The 18779-nt window shown below is 34.8% G+C and overlaps 1 protein-coding gene across 2 annotated transcripts in view; it reads left to right on the forward strand.

The window, feature by feature from the left end:
- LOC109058918 (pro-neuregulin-3, membrane-bound isoform) overlaps positions 1-18779 on the forward strand; it is a 282581-nt gene that overhangs the window by 128660 nt on the left and 135142 nt on the right. The gene's annotated exons all lie outside the window — the stretch shown is intronic.

An 18779-nucleotide genomic window follows, 5' to 3' on the forward strand; every position in this document is an offset into this window, starting at 1 on the left:
TTGTTGCAATTTTAAAGTACAAAGCAGATTGGAGTAGTTTTTGTGTAATATTAGCATTAAATCAGCTAGCCTAATCATACATATTGTTGTGAACTGTAAAACATACAGGCCTCAATATTGAAGTTTTAGTCACTACAAGGTCAACTGAATGGTGGAATCCCAAAAGAAAAACGAGTTTGAAAATCCCACCTACATCGAGACTTTATTAAAAAAAAAAAAAAAAAAAAAAAAACTAATTTCCTGCAGTGCTGCACAGTTTGCACCGACCGGCTGCATGGAGCATGCAAGATATTCTCGGTCGCCTCTGCCCGTCGGCCCTGTAGTCCTGCTAAGCTAGCTCATTAGCATGCACATGACACGTTAATGAGAGTCTGTTTCCGGGCGACCACACACTAATACTCATGAATATTTAACTGAGGAGCGGGAAGATTATATAGAAGGAAGAAAAAACGAACAGAGAGGAAAAATATCAAAATCTCACTAAGCTCGGAAACGTGAGGGGTTTGAAGAGATGATGTGAAGCAGATGAGCAAAATAGCAGAAAATAATCACAAGCTGAAAGAGAGAAATCATATTTTTGAAAAGCTATTGAAATGTGATACGTGACTTTGTGGAGGGAATATGAAAATGGATGGTAGTAAAGAGGAATAGAAATAGCAAGTAAAATGAGTGGCAAGGTCTAATCTGGAAAGAGGCCATCAAGGGGCCTATGGAGACTGCGGGGGAAACTGCAGGCCAGGCGGCTTGGGGACTTTAGATTTTATTAGTAGACCTAAGAGAGGGCTTTAGAGGGCTGTCTCCTTCATTTTTTGCTCTTCCACCATCCTCAGAGCCATTCCACTTGGCTTTTCGCAGCAAGCGTCCTCCCGTAGAGATGGATTGAAACATTTCCGCTAATAGCATCTTCGCTGTCTGAAGGTAGAATTAATCTTCACTCTTCCAGAATAAAATCACACCCCTTCTCTCATCTTTATTTCTTTCTTCTTCTCTTTCAACCTTTTACTCACCTTCCACGTCTCTCGATCCTGCATATTTTCACTCTTTCTCTGCACTTCCACGTTCACTCATGCCGCTCTCATTCTATCAAAGTTTTCAGACTATCCAGTTGAAGAGTTTTGTGAACTTTCAAACTTTAAGATGGTCATGCTTTAAACTGAAAATGTGAAATGTTCAGTGGAACTATGGCACTGACGAACACGCATAGCCTTTAAAACTTTTTGTCTGTTAGTTTATGAAATAATTAAATTAATAAAAATATAAATAAGACTAGAATAAAATAATGGTTAAATTACATTAAAATATTCTCTATCTTTTGAATAAAAGAAAGAAGGGAAAATAAAAGAATTGCAAGTGAACAAAAGTAACAATGCAAAGATTTTTTTTTCCCTGATCCTAACAATTATTTTGTGCTTTTTTAATATATGAACGGAAAGCCTAATGCTTTATTTTATTTTATTTTATTTTATTTTATTTTATTTTATTTTATTTTTTTTTTTTTTTTTATTTTATTTTATTTTATTTTATTTTATTTATTTTATTTTATTTTATTTTATTTTATTATTTTATTTTATTTTATTTTATTATTTTTCAGTCTTGTTGATTATAATGAGTGCTCAGTGAATCAGTGATTGTGTCCTCTGCTGGTAGGCTGGTGTAAGGACAGATATGGCAGTGATAGCAGTTAATGTTCATAGTGAACATTATGACCTTCTAACAGTGTCTTGCAACAACCGCAAACAGATCTGAGCTTAAATCATAACATTTGCATGTGTAGAAGTTTAGTGAAGTTGGCAGCGCTGTGTCTCTGAGTTTAAGTTTGTATGTTTGATAAGGCAAGAGCAATCTAAATCCAGCGATGTTTCTGCATGTAAATGATAACAGATATGTTAAATAAACCTGCACAAAAATATATAAATAATAGTAATAATAAAAAAATACATCAACTAGATTCAAATTCCTTATGCACCTTCCATTTCCCAGATGAAAAGTAGAGGATATAGATGAGGATAGTTAAAGAAGCTTCTGATTTGTTAAGAAAAAAATGCCATTGCTTTGATTGAATTGTGAGCCTGTTTTTTTTTTTTTTTTTTTTTTTTTTTAAAGATATTAAGAATGGCCAGTCTGACCTGGCTGGCAGGTTTTCCATTTGTTTCACCTTTACCTCACCTTCCTTTCATGGCTTTTACCTCTACACTCTCTGCATTTTTCTCTCTTGCAAGGACATTTCTTGTGGCTTAAGTGCATCCAGAACATCCCATCTAAAATTACACATGAAATGTTTTTGTTTTGAAGTTGCTTGCTACTGACCTGCTTCTAAGTGTGTAGATTAATGATGTCATGTGTAAACACATCATTCATGACTCTATACCAAGATTTACGTATCATTTATTTGCAAATTGCGGATCACATTTATACTAATAGCACCTCTCAAACATTCATTTGAGCTCCGTCAGTTTGAACCGCCTCCAGTCATAGATTGAGGTGTTGGCACCTTCCTGAGATAGTCATTAAGTGATTTCTCTATTGAAAGCATTTGATATGTGTGCTTTTGTCTTTCCTCTATCTATATTTTTCCCTTTTTTCTTTATCTAGTAACCGATACAATCCACCTGCGATGCTCATTGTCATCATTATGAGTGATTTATAGACTGAGATTTTTCATCATCTCTGCAGACTCATTGTTCTTATTTCAATGCTTCAGCAATCTCAGCTCCAGCTCCAGATTTCTTTTTTTATTTACCATATGTAACGGATGCAACAGGAATTCTTTCTTGCTGCGAAATATAATTTACAACAATAGACTGTACAAGAATAAACTCTCTAGACCGATAATAATGCATACTCTACAAGACAACTCAATAGGTATTGTATGATAGATTGTGAGGAGGATTTTTAAAGGATGATTTTACTCTTCAGTGATTGGCCATGCCCTATCAATCTTATAGATGAAGGGGCGGAGCAAACCATTTCTGCTTGACAATTGCTGTAAGTCATTAGTATTGGCGCAGTCACCAAGGAAACCCATCAGTATCACAGCAGCAGCAGGTGTATGAAGCCATTAGACCACAAGAGCCAGTGCATAGTAATAAAATAGGGTTGAATGAGTCCATACGGAAATATCTCTGTTTGGACGTGGGTGTGTTTATGTGGGTTCAAAATGGAGAGAGTGTGTAAAATGTTTACCATTACAGTGTTTAACAAAGTTATTAATTTAATTCAGTTCAGTTGTCTGTTATACTGTACACTTCCATTCAAAAGTTTTGGGTGAGTGAAATTATTTTAAATAAATAAATAATTATATTCATCAAGGATGCATCAGGTTGATCAAAAGCGATAGTATAGGCATTTATAGTAACTAATTTCTATTTCAAATAAATGCTATTCTTTTGAACTTCACTGTATCACTGTTTCAACCAAACAATATTAAGCAACACAAATAATAAAAATAATAAGAACTGAAAAAAATAATAAGAAATGTTTCTTCTGCAGCGAATCAGCTTATTACAGTGATTTCTGAAGGATTGTGTGATGCTGAAGACTGGAGTAATGATGCTGAAAATTCAGCTTTGCCCTCATAGAAATAAATGACACCTTAAAATATATTAAAACAAAAAATAATAAATAGAAAACTTCTTAAAATGTAATAATGTTTCACAATATTACGATGTTTACTGTATATTGGATCAAATAAATGCAGCCTTAGTGAGCTTCAAAAACATAAAAAAATAATAATTATCTTACAGACACCAAACTGTTTTATTTGATGTTGATATTAATGACATAAGAAAGATTATTTCACTTATTCTGTAAAAAAATAATGAAGGCAGACAGCTTTTTGCCCCAGGTAGGGGGTCATCTTATCTTATTAGTAGGATGATTTCGTGCTAAATTTGCTAATGTTTGCTTTTATTTCCCTTAATAAACTGGATGGTGCACAGTTATTCCGTTCACATTTCTATATATTAACATATACCAAAAAATTCCTAAAGGGGGACATGTTACCACATCAAATGACTCTCTGGAGTACTTGTTGTAAGACTGCCGTAAGTTTGTCTGTAATTGCCTTTCACAAGGCACTGTGTAAATACAGCACTTGTGGGGGAAAAACACAACATCCTGTTGGGCATAGTTAACCAATGATTGAGTACTTGAACTAGAAATTTAATTTATGTAGAACGAACAATATCTGAGCCAAAGGCAAAAGCTGAATCTGAGATTTGAACGACAAGCTAATGGTCACAGTTTGTGAAGCACATTTCTTGCAGACTCGCAAATGATGCAGCTCATATTGGGGGACTGTGAGGATTGTATCAAAAAGACCTGGAGAGCTTTAGGAGTGATTGACATACCAGCTGCATGGTGCAGTCAGGCAGTCAGAACATGAAGCGTCATGCTCATTTCGCTGTCTCTGTGAAGGTGGAGAAGAGACACACACACATACTTTGTGACTTATCAAGCGCCCCTTACATTGCTGTGACAGGCTCTGACATGCGTCTCTTCCCTGAAGCTCATTCAAACTGACCATTTACCCTGTCTGCCTCAGCACCACGGTCATCACATTTAGCACATGTCCCATGCTGATATCTGGCCATTGCATTCTGACTGGCTAGAAGTGGGCTTTTCATCTACACTTCTCAATGAAGTGAGTAGTCTGCGCGTGAGCTGTTTAAGTGATGCAGAACATTGCATATGCAAGGTAACTTAGAATAAACTGTGGACGGGCTATTGTTTTGCATTTGTTGGTTTCTAAAAGTGCTTTTCTGGGCAATGATTCAATGCTGACTAAATGGCTGAAAGCTTTTTGGTGTTAAATGTGTTTACAGTGCTTTTTTGCATATTTTATATAAACACGAAAGTTGAAACATTTGGTGATCAAAAATATAGTAAAGACAGTATTATTCTGAACTATTATTAAAAATAGCCTAACTATAAAATATCTTTTCTGTTTTAATATATCTTAAAATGTAATTTATTTTCTGTGATGGCAAAGCGTTTACTCCAGTCTTCAGTGTCTTAAGATCCTTCTGAAATTATTCTAATTTGCTGATTTGGTGCTTAAGGAACTTTTTTTTTTTTATCATTATAACTGTTGAAAACAGCTACTCAATATTTTGTGCATACTGTGATACATTCTTCTTCAAGTTTTTATTTAGAATAAAATAATTATTATATTAACATTATAAATGTCTTTACTGTCACATTTGATCAATTTAATGCGTCCTTGCTGAATTATTCAGTCAAGAGCAATGTGGGTTAACATTAAGGTCACTTTAAGAGACTATGCATAGATCAAATGTAATGATACACATCTGATTTCTTTGTCTACTATTTAAGTTCACTTAAAACATAACCAACTGTTTTCATGGATACATTTTACATACTTTTTTATATAATTTGTATGTTCAAGAAGTGCAAGAAGATGTGCAATATGGGGCTCGCACATTGTCTGAGATGTGGCTCTCATGGAAAAAATAAACTATTTGGATGAGCAGTGGCCCGACCGGGCCAGTGACAAATCCGTCAACTGTACTGAACATCTTTCACATCGGCCCCCGGGCCATCAGGCTTATTGTTAAGCCATGGTTAAAAAATAGCTAAAATAAAATAAAAACACACATTACATTTTAAATCCAGAATGTACAGTGTCTTCTTTTTCTTTCTGTTTTCCCTCTACCCAGAATCCCCATTTCGCTCTTTTTCTCTCTGTTTCTCTGTCTTTTGCACGTCTTCACACATGCATGCACTTTTTAGTTAATGAAAAGATGTCTGCTTGTTCTTGGTGGAGTGGTATCCTGGGAAAGACAGCATGAGCCGCACGGGTGTTAAAGCCACATTTCTTGGACATGGGACAAATATGCAGAATAAATAAAAGATTTGTATTCATTTGAGAATGTGAATAAAATGCTTTTTTTCTTTTTTACATCCGCAGTCTTTTTTTTTTTTCAACCTGCATCCACAATTCTATAGGGTGTTGCTATGATGTTTGTATTACAGTATGTTGCGAGTGTGGTTTCTGGAAGGTTGTTTACTGACCCAGGTCTCTTTGATATTCTGGTAACATAGATGTTTTGTCCGCTCGCTTTAGCGAGCACCGGTAATCACGATCATACGTCCGTTTCGGTTTGTGCGACAGCTAAAGAGACGACAGCACACGTTTACACAGTAAATAGCTTCAGTGATTATAATGGGAGCACTTATCCTGACATGCCGCTAGTTTTGTCGCATCATGACGCTCGCTTAAAGTGACACAGTATAAAAGCACTGAGCACTAAACAACTTTCCACCTCAATTTATCAAAACATGAGGAGACTTCCATCCCATATTTACTCACATCATACAAGGAGTTCAATAATAACTGGAGAAATATGTATGTTAACATTTGCATTCGTCTCAATGGCAGTTTCATTAACCTTATAATTATTGTGATATAGGCCTGATGATTTTGCTTTAATGTGTATTAGGATTTTTTATTTTATTTTTTTTTTGAGGGGGGGGGGGGGGTAACTTTTCCCTACATGCATATTCCAGATAACAAGCTTATCCCTTAAGGGGACTTTAAAATTATTTATCATTATATAATACTATCCAAATTGTGCCTTAGCACTGAAATTGACTGCTTTATATTTCGTTGGAGTTGCAGTGCTTGATTCAACACTATTTCATTTTGAACAGAGATTTGCATTTCGCCGTGCCATTTTCTGTATCTCTAGCTTCAGTGCACCACATAAATATGAAGAACCGAAAACACTGTAAACAGGTTTTACACCAAAAATCTCTCGACCATTTAGTCAGCATTGAATATGTGCCCAGAAAAACGACAGATGCACAACAATAGCCCTCACTTCTGTTGCTTTATTACTTCTTATGGTCATGATTCAGTCCTGTATTTGTTCTTTGTGTATCTTTGCTTAGTAAAGCTTTAAACGTGACCTGAAAATGGAAATATATGTACATAAAGAGTAATTTTATACAGCATTTACATAGGCCTAATCCCACTTCCTCCCAGTTTTCTGTTTCTCTGTCACCTTTATCCTGTAAGGTAAAGCAGCTGTTTCTATACATCGCTCGAGTCATATGCCACCTTGAAATTTAAGCTTAGTCAACTTTGAAATGAAGTTAGTAAAACTTGGAGCTGACTAAACTTAAAATTTTAAGGCAGCACGAGCACTTTTTTTAAACCTTTGTGGTTGCGCTTAATAGGGTGGAGAGTAATGTTTCTGTTATATTTAAGAAGAGGTCATGGTTGTTTCTTTTAACTGCACAAACTGGGGTGGAGAGTGATGTCACAGCCTCCGAATTTTTTTTGGTTATATCTACGGAAGGAAAATAGATATAGTGTTTGTTTTAACGGCACAAATCGAGCACAAACGAACTGCGCGGGTTTGGAGCGATTTAGGCAACATGGGGTGGAGAGTGACGTTTTTGCGGCACAAATCAGCACCAATGCAGCACAAATGAATGACATAGTTTTGGAGATTATTTCTTTTATGGGGTGCCAACTTCACGGAGGTTCACATGCCTCCCCGTCCTGCTGAGTGTGTATGTGTTTGTTTTGTTTGAGTGCTTTGAAAGCTGTCATCATGAACTTGCTGCCAGAGTAGAGGTTCTAATCTAAAAGACTAAAAGTGAACGTTAGCTGGCCTTCCACCTCCTAACGGTTCTGTGTTTACAGAGATTGAGTTGTTGAACAGAAACATCACTTGATAGATCCTCATGGCCTGAAAGTGCAGGAAGACATAACCGTACGAGAAACGAAGCGGTGGTTAGGACGGCTGAGCAGCTTTATCTAACAAGCAACCAGAAAATGTAGGTCTTAGTACTTAAATGCTTTCACACTTTTCACACTAGTGTTCAAAATTTTGTTGTTTTTGAATGAATTCTCTCATGCTCACTAAAGTTGCTTTTTTAATAAAAAAAAACCATAATATTATATAAATATTATTACAATTTAAAATAACAGTTTAAAATAAAATAACCGTAAAATGTCATTTATACCTGTGATGGCAATGAAATGAAATGATTAAGTGAAAACTGACATGTCAGAAATCATTCTAATATGCTGACTTGGTGCTCAGGAAGCATTTCTTATTATTATAAATGCTAAAAAATACTAATAATGCTACTTAATATTTCTGTGAAACTGTGATACAGGATTCTTTGATTGATAGAAAGGTATTTTAAAAATCATTTATTTGAAATCATGAAAATATTTGAAAGAATAAAATATAAATTATTTAATATAAAAAATATAATTATTTAAGCTGTTAATTTCTCTAGAAATTCTTTAGTTTCCCCAATTCAGAGTGTGAAATATTCATGAATGGAAAACAGGAATGAAACAAGACACATATTGTGGAAGACCTGTATTTGTTAATGGGATAAATGACATGTCTTTTGTCCTGTCTATTAATTTATTTATTCAAAATACATTAAAAATACAGTTCATACATTACAATACCCCTCTTCTATGATGACTATGTTTTGATTTATTTAGTTTATTTGATATCTCCTTATTTGTGGACCCTCTTATATATTTTTGACCTTTCAATTGATTTCTTAATTTGTTGCACAATGATATAATTTATTAATGATACGTTCTTCACCTGTTGTTGATTTTGAACAGCTGTTGGGCACGCGTGGTACTGTATGTAGTTAGTTGGGGGAAAATATGACGCACATGTTCTTTCTCGTTTCAGTAGTTAGCGCTGTTGTACTCTGAACTGTAGGCTAAACATGCCATTAACTGTGATTAACTACATCTACATTTAAAATGCAAGGTTCATTAATAAACCATCACTTTCTAAAAACAAACTGCAAGACAATATAATATCCTATGGCTATACGTGTTTGTTTGTTGACTTTTATTCACAGGAACACAAAGTGACAGTAAGACAAAACCATGACCAGAAGGTAGAGAGGATGTTTCGGTCTTATTTTGTTGGTTCACATTGAATCCCATGACGACCCTCTACATGCGGGCAGTTTGTTTAATTAGTTTGCCAAGCGTGCACCATTTCAACGGCTGCTATGTTGGGGCAGGTCATGCTAAGTAAGCAGAACGTGGGCGTCGTTAGTGCAAATGATCCTTCATGCATACAGATCTTGTGGCAATTCTCATTCTTAATGACTTGCATTGGTAACAAGCAGACAGTGCTAACTATGGCCTCTCTGGCCTTTATCATGCCTAGTGACCCCTTCAGTCAAACAAACAATTCCCTGCTGCAGTGTCAAGGGACAGTGCTGTAATAATGACAAATGCACACTGGCAATTTGAATCGATTAAACCGCGTTGATGTTTGACGGCCATAAAAGCCATCTAACTGGTGAACTGTGTCTTCATCTTGTTTCGCTCAATCTGTTTCATCTGAGTTGGTGTGCTGAGTGGACGACTGCATTTGTTTATCGGCTGTCATTGAAACTGATAAGCTCTCAGCATGGGTTATAAAGAGCTCACGCTTTACCTTCACGCTACAATAGCTGTACATCTCAGCGGCGTGTTTACGCTAGTCAGTGCCCACATCTAAGTATGCAATAATGAGAACTTGTGCATTTCACAGCTGGATCCTCATGTTCTTGCAGCTTCTTATGGCATGGCTAAAAATAACTGAACAGCATGCAAAATTTCAAGGTGATTCTTTCCTGCTGTATTGCAATTGAGATAAAAAACAAAGACACCCTTGATTCAGTACATACACTACTATGACAGCTGAGCAGGGGTCTCGGACAATGGAAGGCTGGAGTAGAAAGCAAATAGGGTTGGAATATTTTTGTACATGCATCTTATTTATACACTACCGCTGAAAAGTTTGGGGTTGGTAAGATTTGTAATGGTTTTGAAAAAAATCTCTGTTGCTCGCCAAGTCTGCATTTATTTGTTCAGAAGTATAGTAAAAACAGTAGTGAAACTTTATAAAAATGTAAACGGTTTTCTATTTTTAAAGTATTTTAAAATGGAATTCATTCCTGTTAATGCAGACTTGAATTTTCAGCAGCCATGATACTTCTGATATTTTGCATTGTTTAAAGGGATAGTTCACCCAAAAATGAAAATTCGGTCATTAATTACTCACCCTCATGTCGTTCCAAACCTGTAAGACCTTCGTTCATCTTTGGAACACAAATTAAGATATTTTTGATGAATTCTGAGAGCTCTCAGACCCTCCCATATACAGCAAAATCCTACTAAGTCAAGGCTCAGAAACGTAGCAAGGACATTGTTAAAATAATCATTGCGACTTCAGTGGTTCAGCCATAATTTTATGAAGCTACGAGAATACTTTTTGTGCGCAAAGAAAACAAAAATAACGACTTTATTCAACAATTCATCTCCTCCGCGTCACCCTATATCACCCGAGTATCACATACATAAACAGCGTACGCATTTCAGATCAAAACGTTAACAACTTAGGGTGAGGAATTAATGACAGAATTTTCTTTTTTGGGTCAACTATCCCTTTAATACAGTTGTAGAAACAGTGATATTTTTTCCTTTGATTTTTTGATGGGGGGGGGGGGAGATTATTAAAAAAAAAAATTTAACAATGCAAATGTTTTAACTGACTTTTTATCAGTTTTATTCATCCTTGCATAATAATTTATACAGTTTTTGAATGGTAATGCATGTTATGTATCATATACTGTAGCCTAAGCATTCAATCCACTTTAGCATCCCAAAGGCAAGTTTGTCATCAATGCATGTGGCGCAGGAGGAAAATGAATCTCAAATGATGACTCAATTCAATAGTTAGTCATCTCCTCTGGTATATTCAAGGAAACAACCTTGACTTGAACCTTGGTTTCCTGTACTTATAACAATAAATATACCTGTAATGGGCATGTATTTGTCGAGCTGGCCTGGAAATGATTTTGCAGTGTGGTGTGATGAAGTCCAGAAAGATATCAGAAGTGGCTTGTGCCTAACCTCAGATATGCAGCCAGAAATATTTTGGCATCTCCAATCATGTTTAATTTAGTGATATTGTCTCTTTTAATGAGGCAGACTGTTGTGTTTGACTGTTCGCTTTTTAACACTATACTTCTCTACTTTCTGTCTTTGTTACATAATTAAATAGTCATGATAAGTACAAGAGAAACAAATGTGGTCTGAGTTTTAAAGGAGCTACTCATGATTGACAGTTCATCTTAAATTAAATATCTGTTACTTTGTACTCTGTTGTTACAAACCTCTATGCTGTATTTTAAATGAAATTTTAAAGAATATTCATGTAGATCAGGGGTGCCCAGTCCTATTTCTGGATCAGTTTCTTTTTGGTGCCATCACACCTGTTTGCAATTATCAAGTGTTTCTAAAGATATTATTTAGCTAGTTTGATTAGGCTTTTGATTTAAACTTTGAAGATATCTGTTTTTTTTTTTCTGTACAATGGCAGTTTATAGTGACACGCTATTTAAAAAGACAGAACAGCACTATAAAAGTAGTCAGTTTGATATATCCCAAGGTTTCTTAAGCTTCTGAATAACTCACCTCCTTTGCAGTGCTCAAATCATATATGGTACAGATTTGACAGATTTTTAATTAGACATATGAAAACCATAGATATTTTTGATGTCCAGCCTGTGCCACTTTTCAATCATCTTATTTTTATTTATTTTTTTTAACCTAATGGAATTATTCCTAAGTCCACAAGGAGAAAAAAAAAATCCTTTTCCACCCTAAAGGTAAGTGGTGATATCAAATCAATTGGTTTTGGTGATAAAGATGGTGGCCTTGATGATGGGAATAGAGCATGTAATTAACTTAGCGTTCTGTGACAGAGACGATGTCCAAATTAGTGCTGTATGCAAGACAGAGTGAAAACCTCAAATTTAAAGTGTGCTTAAGTGGTGGCACAACATTACGATTTTAACATAACAATGCATTGATGGCATTGCCTGCTCTAAATCATTGAGCTATGGCTCTTATGTGGACGTTGTGGGTTTGAATCTGGCACACAACCAAGAAGTCACATTTTATTTTCTGCTTCCTGACTCCATTGTCTTCTGTAAAGGAGTGTGCACACACTGTTTTAACAATAAATAAAGATTATTTTGGCACTGCAACTGATTCTTAAACAGACGATGACTTTGCTGTGCAACAACATTCTTAATCCAGTAGCCAACTGTGTAATGTATTCGAAATGTTTGTTGGGGTGGTGTGAACCAGCCTTAATAAGTTAAAAAAAAAAAAAAAATGTCCCAGAAATGTTATTCAATATTTCAGATATTTCATGGTGCCAGCTACAGGTTTGATATGGAAAAAAAATATCATATCACAAATTTCATGATTCACAATTTTATCACGATTCTTTGTCATGTTGGTTTTACTATTGGGCAAGTTGTCTGTGCTTTACAGCCAAACTAATTTCCCTATTATAAAGACAAAGCCTTTCAAGGTAACAAAAAAAAAAAAAAGAATGGCAGATATTTAGGACAAAGTGGGCAAAGATAAAAATGTTTGTCATTATTTTATCTTTGTTATTAAAGAATAAGCACAAAGATACACATTACAACTACGCATAATATACAAATAAAGTACCTTTATTTTCAGGAACAATAGGTGTATTTAGCAGGAGCATTCAAGAAATTGAATGAACAAATATTAAAATAAAACACTATATAGACTGATTCCTAAAGCAACTGTATTAAAGTTTTTCCGTCAAGAGCAGTGAGTGGTTTTTCTCTTTGTGTTTGTGTAGGATTTCACCCAAAAATTCTGTCATCTGTTTGTCAATTCTGTCAAAGTGTTTTATTTTTATACCATCATTTACTCACTCAAAAGTAGTTTTAAACCTGAATAAGGTTCTTTCTTCTACTGAACATAAATGCTTTTTTAAAGAATGTTGAAAACCAAACTGCTTTTTCACAGTGACTTCCATATTTTATTTTTCTACTATCAAATTCAATGTGGACCAGCAACTGTTTGGTTACCCACATTCTTCAAAATATCTTCTTTTTGTGTTCAGCACAAGAAGGAAATAAATACAGGTTTGGGACAAGGTGACAGTGAATAAATAATAGCAGAAATTAAATTTTAGTGTGAACCATCCCTGACAGTTGGCTGCATGGTTAGCACTGTCCCTTTAAGACCTGCACACATCTTATATAGGCTACAGGCACGTATTTGTTTTTCTCTCAACTGTTTACTTTCATTTTAGACATAACCGACTGAGTCTATATGTAAATCTTGTGTGTTTTGACAGTATTAGCGCAAAAGATAACTTAGTTCAGTAATCAGGTGCTGTTTGTAAGGTTTTTAAGTTCGAGTGCTTCGGGTGTACGCAGTGCTTAGAAAAAGCGCATGTCAAACCAGTGCACAAATGAAACATTTAAAAAGCACATGCAAATAATGTACTTTTGTGATTGCAAATAAGTGCAGTGTCCTGTGAGAGTAACTACCGCGGAGTTAAGAGTGATGTGAATGTATGTGACGTTGTACAGCATTGAGATTGAGGTGTCAGAACTGCAGCTGATAGAATGTGCGCTGTAGCACGATACTACCATATTTCTTCAAAAGCAGATCGTGGAGACATTTTTATCATCCACGATCAAAAATCATCATATCGCACACCCCTACTCTCTTGTGATTGTATGTACAGTATGTGGGTGGGTGTCAGGGGTTTAATTTTGTTATGCCTCTGTGTGTTCTTCAGATACAGTGCTGACGGTTGTGTTTGGAGGCTTAAATTACAGCTGCTGAAGTGAGTTCACAGCAGGAAGGTGGTTTTCAATTCAAGCCTTCGTTAGATAATGCTCAACACGAGTGGATTTGTGGAAAGGGGCTTTTAAAATGATCCCACTGACTCCATGCATATGAAACAAGCAGTAAACAAAACGCCCATTAGCCTCGACTCTCATTACTGGAAAAAGCCATCACACAATGACATAAAGGGGACACTGAAATCCCACAGTTACAGATAAGAAACACTGTTTTGTAAAGCATCTGATTTCAGGTACCACCCCGTTTCTTGATCTTTGTGTGAGTGTGTAATGTCCGCTCTTGCTCGTTAAGTGTGCCACTCACGAACACAATACAACCAGGCAGGAGTCTAAGTGCCGGGCTTCTGCCCTATAGTGCATTGATCCACATTCTGTCCTCAAGCCTTAGAAGACTCTTAGCCCATTGAGGAAAGCTTTCATATTGTCCTTGTGCTGCTGTTATATTTTCCAACCCCTGTCCCACTTCTCCTACACAGATCTACAGGGGCCCCGGCGAAGAGGCCAGACTTTGCATTTAACAAGCCACTCAGCCTGGCTTTGTTCTGGAAAAAACAGCCACACTTAAGCCATTTTCAGCAGGCCGGAATGGGTTCTTTTTCAGGCAATTACCTGGACTGCCTTTCAGCTAGCGGTAATGGAGCGGGGTTCTTTGCTGATTAAAACATGGTGCGGTGAGAAGCTGTCAGGTGATGCATTAAAGATCTCAGTGGGGATGTACTGAATAAGTGTTAAAGGTGCACGTGTGGCCATGTGCAAGCAGACCATGTGTCAAATCTCACTGATGCTCTTTAAAAAAAAAAAAAAAAACATAAAAAAGATAAAGAAAGAAATAGGAGAGAAGGTTAAAGGAGGACAAATCATTTCTGTTTACACAGCCCCTAGTTTACCGATATTTTTACTTCACTGTCTAGTGTAAAATTGGACATGATAACTCTTAGTCCACACCTGGTAACTGACAAAATAAGATAGGATTAGATTCATGCATATGAGTAATGTGAAGAGAGGAAGTGCGTTATCCGGCATATATTAGGTGGAGAATCAGAAAACATTTTTTCATGTGTTTGGTTTGAATGACAGCTACAGTATGTAACTGTTTCTGTAGTCTCTCATTGATACATACATTCTTTGATAATATAAATAGCATAATTACTTATAATATAAATAGCATAAATACCCCTGCTGTGTCATCCTAAGGAGGTGTTTAAAAATCGTTTCTGTCAGAAAACAGAGAAAAAAGTATATTTTTTATATTTTTGTGTATATACTAGTGCTGTCAAACGATTAATCGCGATTAATCGAATCCAAAATAAGTTTTTGTTTAAATAATATGTTTATGTACTGTGTATATTTGTTATGTATATAAATGCATAAAACACATGCATGTATATATTTAAGAAAAATATGTTGTTTATATATATTAAATATATTAATTTATAATATAAGAATATAAATATATAAATGTATATACATGTAAATATTTTATATACTGTGTGTGTATTAATATATACATAATAAATATACACAGTAAACATACATATATTATGTAAACAAAAACTTTTATTTTGGATGTGATTAATCGTGATTAATCCTTTGACAGCACTAATATATATATATATATATATATATATATATATGTATGTGTGTGTGTGTGTGTGTATGTGTATGTATATACAGTATATGTATATGTGTGTGTGTGTGTGTGTGTGTGTGTGTGTGTGTGTATGTATCCATATATTATCAAATATAAAAATATATTTGAAATAATTTGTCCTGTGTAAGTCTACGGAGGATTTTACAACTTTTGCCTTGAGCTTGCTCACTTGTATGGCACCATTTTCTGTAGAGCTGATATATATATATATATATATATATATATATATATATATATATATTATATATATAGCTATATATATATTATATATATATATATCTATATAGATATATAAAAATATAAATATATATTTACTTAGTACAAAGTAAATGTTCTTCAGATAATATTATAGTCATTTGTTTTGGCTTTATGCAATTACAAATAATAGCTTTGGGGTCCTTTTGTTTGAAACCCCTGTCTTGACATTCAGGCTCAGCAGAGTGCAAGACGGTAAACAGCAGTAAGATTCAGGAAGTGAGCTAAATATACAAGATCCAAAGAAACCAATTTATGAGTGTTTGTGAATGTTGCCGTTGGAGATTCCCGGCTTTCAGCTGCCTTAAACCTTCAGCGATAGCCTCTCAATAATGCATGATCTCATGACTCCTGCCTATTTGTCAAGGACAGCTCAGCCATTTTGATTCCACATCACGTTGCTCTGAACATAAAGTGTAACGACACGGCGCATTTATAATGCATACACAAGATCTGTTTTGATGCGTCTTAAGAGCCGTGCACTTGCAGACAATTGGCCAAATTGAGAGCATTTCTGTATTCTCATACTATACCACTGGCTTTGTCAGATTGTTTGCTCGAGCTTGTACTGTATCTGTTGTCGTGTTTTGATACATGTTTTGAGAGGACTAATGTCCCCCCTCCCCCCACAGTTCTTTGTAGTTTATATTGTGATTTTTAAAGTAAAGAGTATTTTGAGACTGAGTCAGAGGAAATGGGTTGCAGCTTTACACAGATGACAAAAGCGATAGCAGCACTCATCTCAAACCTGATGTTATCTGCTTTATTCCGGAATGATGTCATCAACTAGAACGTATCTGTGTCAGGCATCACAGTCTCTCCTAAGATGACTCGACTACTGTTGCTTACCTTAGGCTCTGACAACCAGATGTCCGCTCAGTGATGTCTGGTTTTGATGTTTGTTTGTTTTTTTTTTCCCTCTTCTTTTTCTTTTCAATAAAGTCATCCATAAACATTTCCATTTATCTTAATGGCAGTTGCTCAATATAGCACAAGCCTCCCGGAAGTATGCAGTTTAAAACTTGAAAGAATTTAAATTAGTTCAATGGCAATGGCAATTACAACGTCTACAAATGCTGTTCTTTTTAACATTTTATTCTTCAAAGAATAAAACACAATAATAAATAAATCACCGGTTCCAGAAAAATATTAAGCAGGACAACAGTTTTAGCACTGATAAGAAATCAGCATGTTAGAATGATTTCTAAAGACTGGAGTAATGGCTGATAAAAAAAAATAATAATGCTGTGTCACGGAAATAAATTATTTTTTTAAGTATATTAAAATCAGAAACCAATATTAGAAACTGCAATAATATTTCACAATATTATTGTTTTTTGTTGTTGTTGTTGTTTTGTTGTTGTTGTTGTTGTTGTTGTTGTTTCTGTATTTATGCTTAAATAAATACAGCCTTGATGAGCATAAGCAACTCCATTAAAAAGCATTAAAAACCTTACTTATCCCAAATTTTTGAAAGGAAGTGTACTGTATATGTAAAGTTTCACCATTTGGAGCAGAGCTATAGCATTCAACAACAATTGATGCAGCCTATGTTCAGAAAATCTCCTGCTGAGTTGGAGAGGCGTTCGAGGGCTTATTCAGCAGGAAAGTCCATTGAAACCATAGTGTGCAGCACACCCCAAATTGAAGCTTTCTCTGGGGATTTGCTGCCTTTTTCTAAGACATAAAGATGCATGACCACCCAGAACACTAATCTTGCATCAGTATCAATTGAAACACCAGTTTCAGCATTTCACATTGCTTCTATTAGAATGCAAATTTGTGAATAATAAGTGCAAAGATTGGCAAACATTTGAATCTGAGAGCGGAACCGTGTTAAAACAGTGTCAAGACTGGAAGTTATGTATCAGATGTTTCCTGGAAGAGTGATATTTGACATTTATAGATGTTTTTGTTTTAAATACAGTTTTTTTCCTTAATGCTTGTGGGTGTTTCTGTGCTTGTGCACTTAGACAATGCATTAGAGGTAATATATGTTCAGCTTCATCATGTTATTGTGTTGTTAATGCGTTTATGCCTCTGTCACATGTTTGACCTCCTTGCTATCAATGCAATTACACTAAATTAATTTTACAAAACATCATAGCAATTTGCCATATTGCGGTGTTAAATTGCTCTGACTCATTATGCATTATATTGAGCTTAGCAAGAAACTTTTACTTCATGACAGCTGGCATTTCATGAAGGTTGTGGTTGCAGGTTTTTAGGTACCTCCTCTTAATTTTCCTTCATCTTTAATAGATGCAGTGCATTTCAAAATCCAATTTAGTGTGTGATATTGACAGAAAGGGAGCATGTGACTAGGAAAATGAAAAAGAATCCTAATTATACCATTTACAGTGGGCAGGACTATCCATGCCCTCATAGCAAAAACGAATCATGTCTATATATAGTGCCTATGGAGGAACAAGCTTCAACACACTGACCAACTGCTGTTAATGCCATCTGTGGATGCGTGCGTGAGTGAGAGTGTATGTGGGAGAGAGGTTGAGATGCTACAATTAATCAAGACTGAACAAACAAGATTTTGACACAGCTCTAACCTTCACATTAATCATGCGTTTACTTCATTACTCACCAGATGATCAGTAACAAAAGGGAAGTGAAGTTTTATAAAATGAATAGTTCTGTCTTTTATCGAATGAGCAGTGATTAAAGGCTTGTAAAAGAATAAAAAATAAAAAAATAAAACTTTTTTTTGTGAAATTTAATATATTTATATCTTACAAATGTTGTGAATATCATGAAGTCATATATTTATACCTATATAGATAACTTATACCTATATAACTTAAAAAATAGACAAGGTTATTAATACTGTATGTAACAATGTATAATAATAATATAAATAAATAATTTAGACATATACACTTTAAATGCCTTAAATTTTTAAGTAAAATTCAAGTTAATTTAATTTCAACTTAAATTATATTAAATTGAATCTTGTGTAACTTGTGGTTGAAATTGGTTAAATGTAATTTATTTTAAAGTAATGGAAAAGCATATGTTGACTTGACTTGTATCTTTTTTTTTTTTTTTTTTTTTTTTGAGTGATTATCTATATATAGATATATATATATATATATATATATATATATATATATATATATATATATATATATATATATATATTTGA

The sequence above is a fragment of the Cyprinus carpio genome, chromosome B13, assembly GCF_018340385.1.
Source record: "Cyprinus carpio isolate SPL01 chromosome B13, ASM1834038v1, whole genome shotgun sequence".
Taxonomy (NCBI): Eukaryota; Metazoa; Chordata; class Actinopteri; order Cypriniformes; family Cyprinidae; genus Cyprinus; species Cyprinus carpio.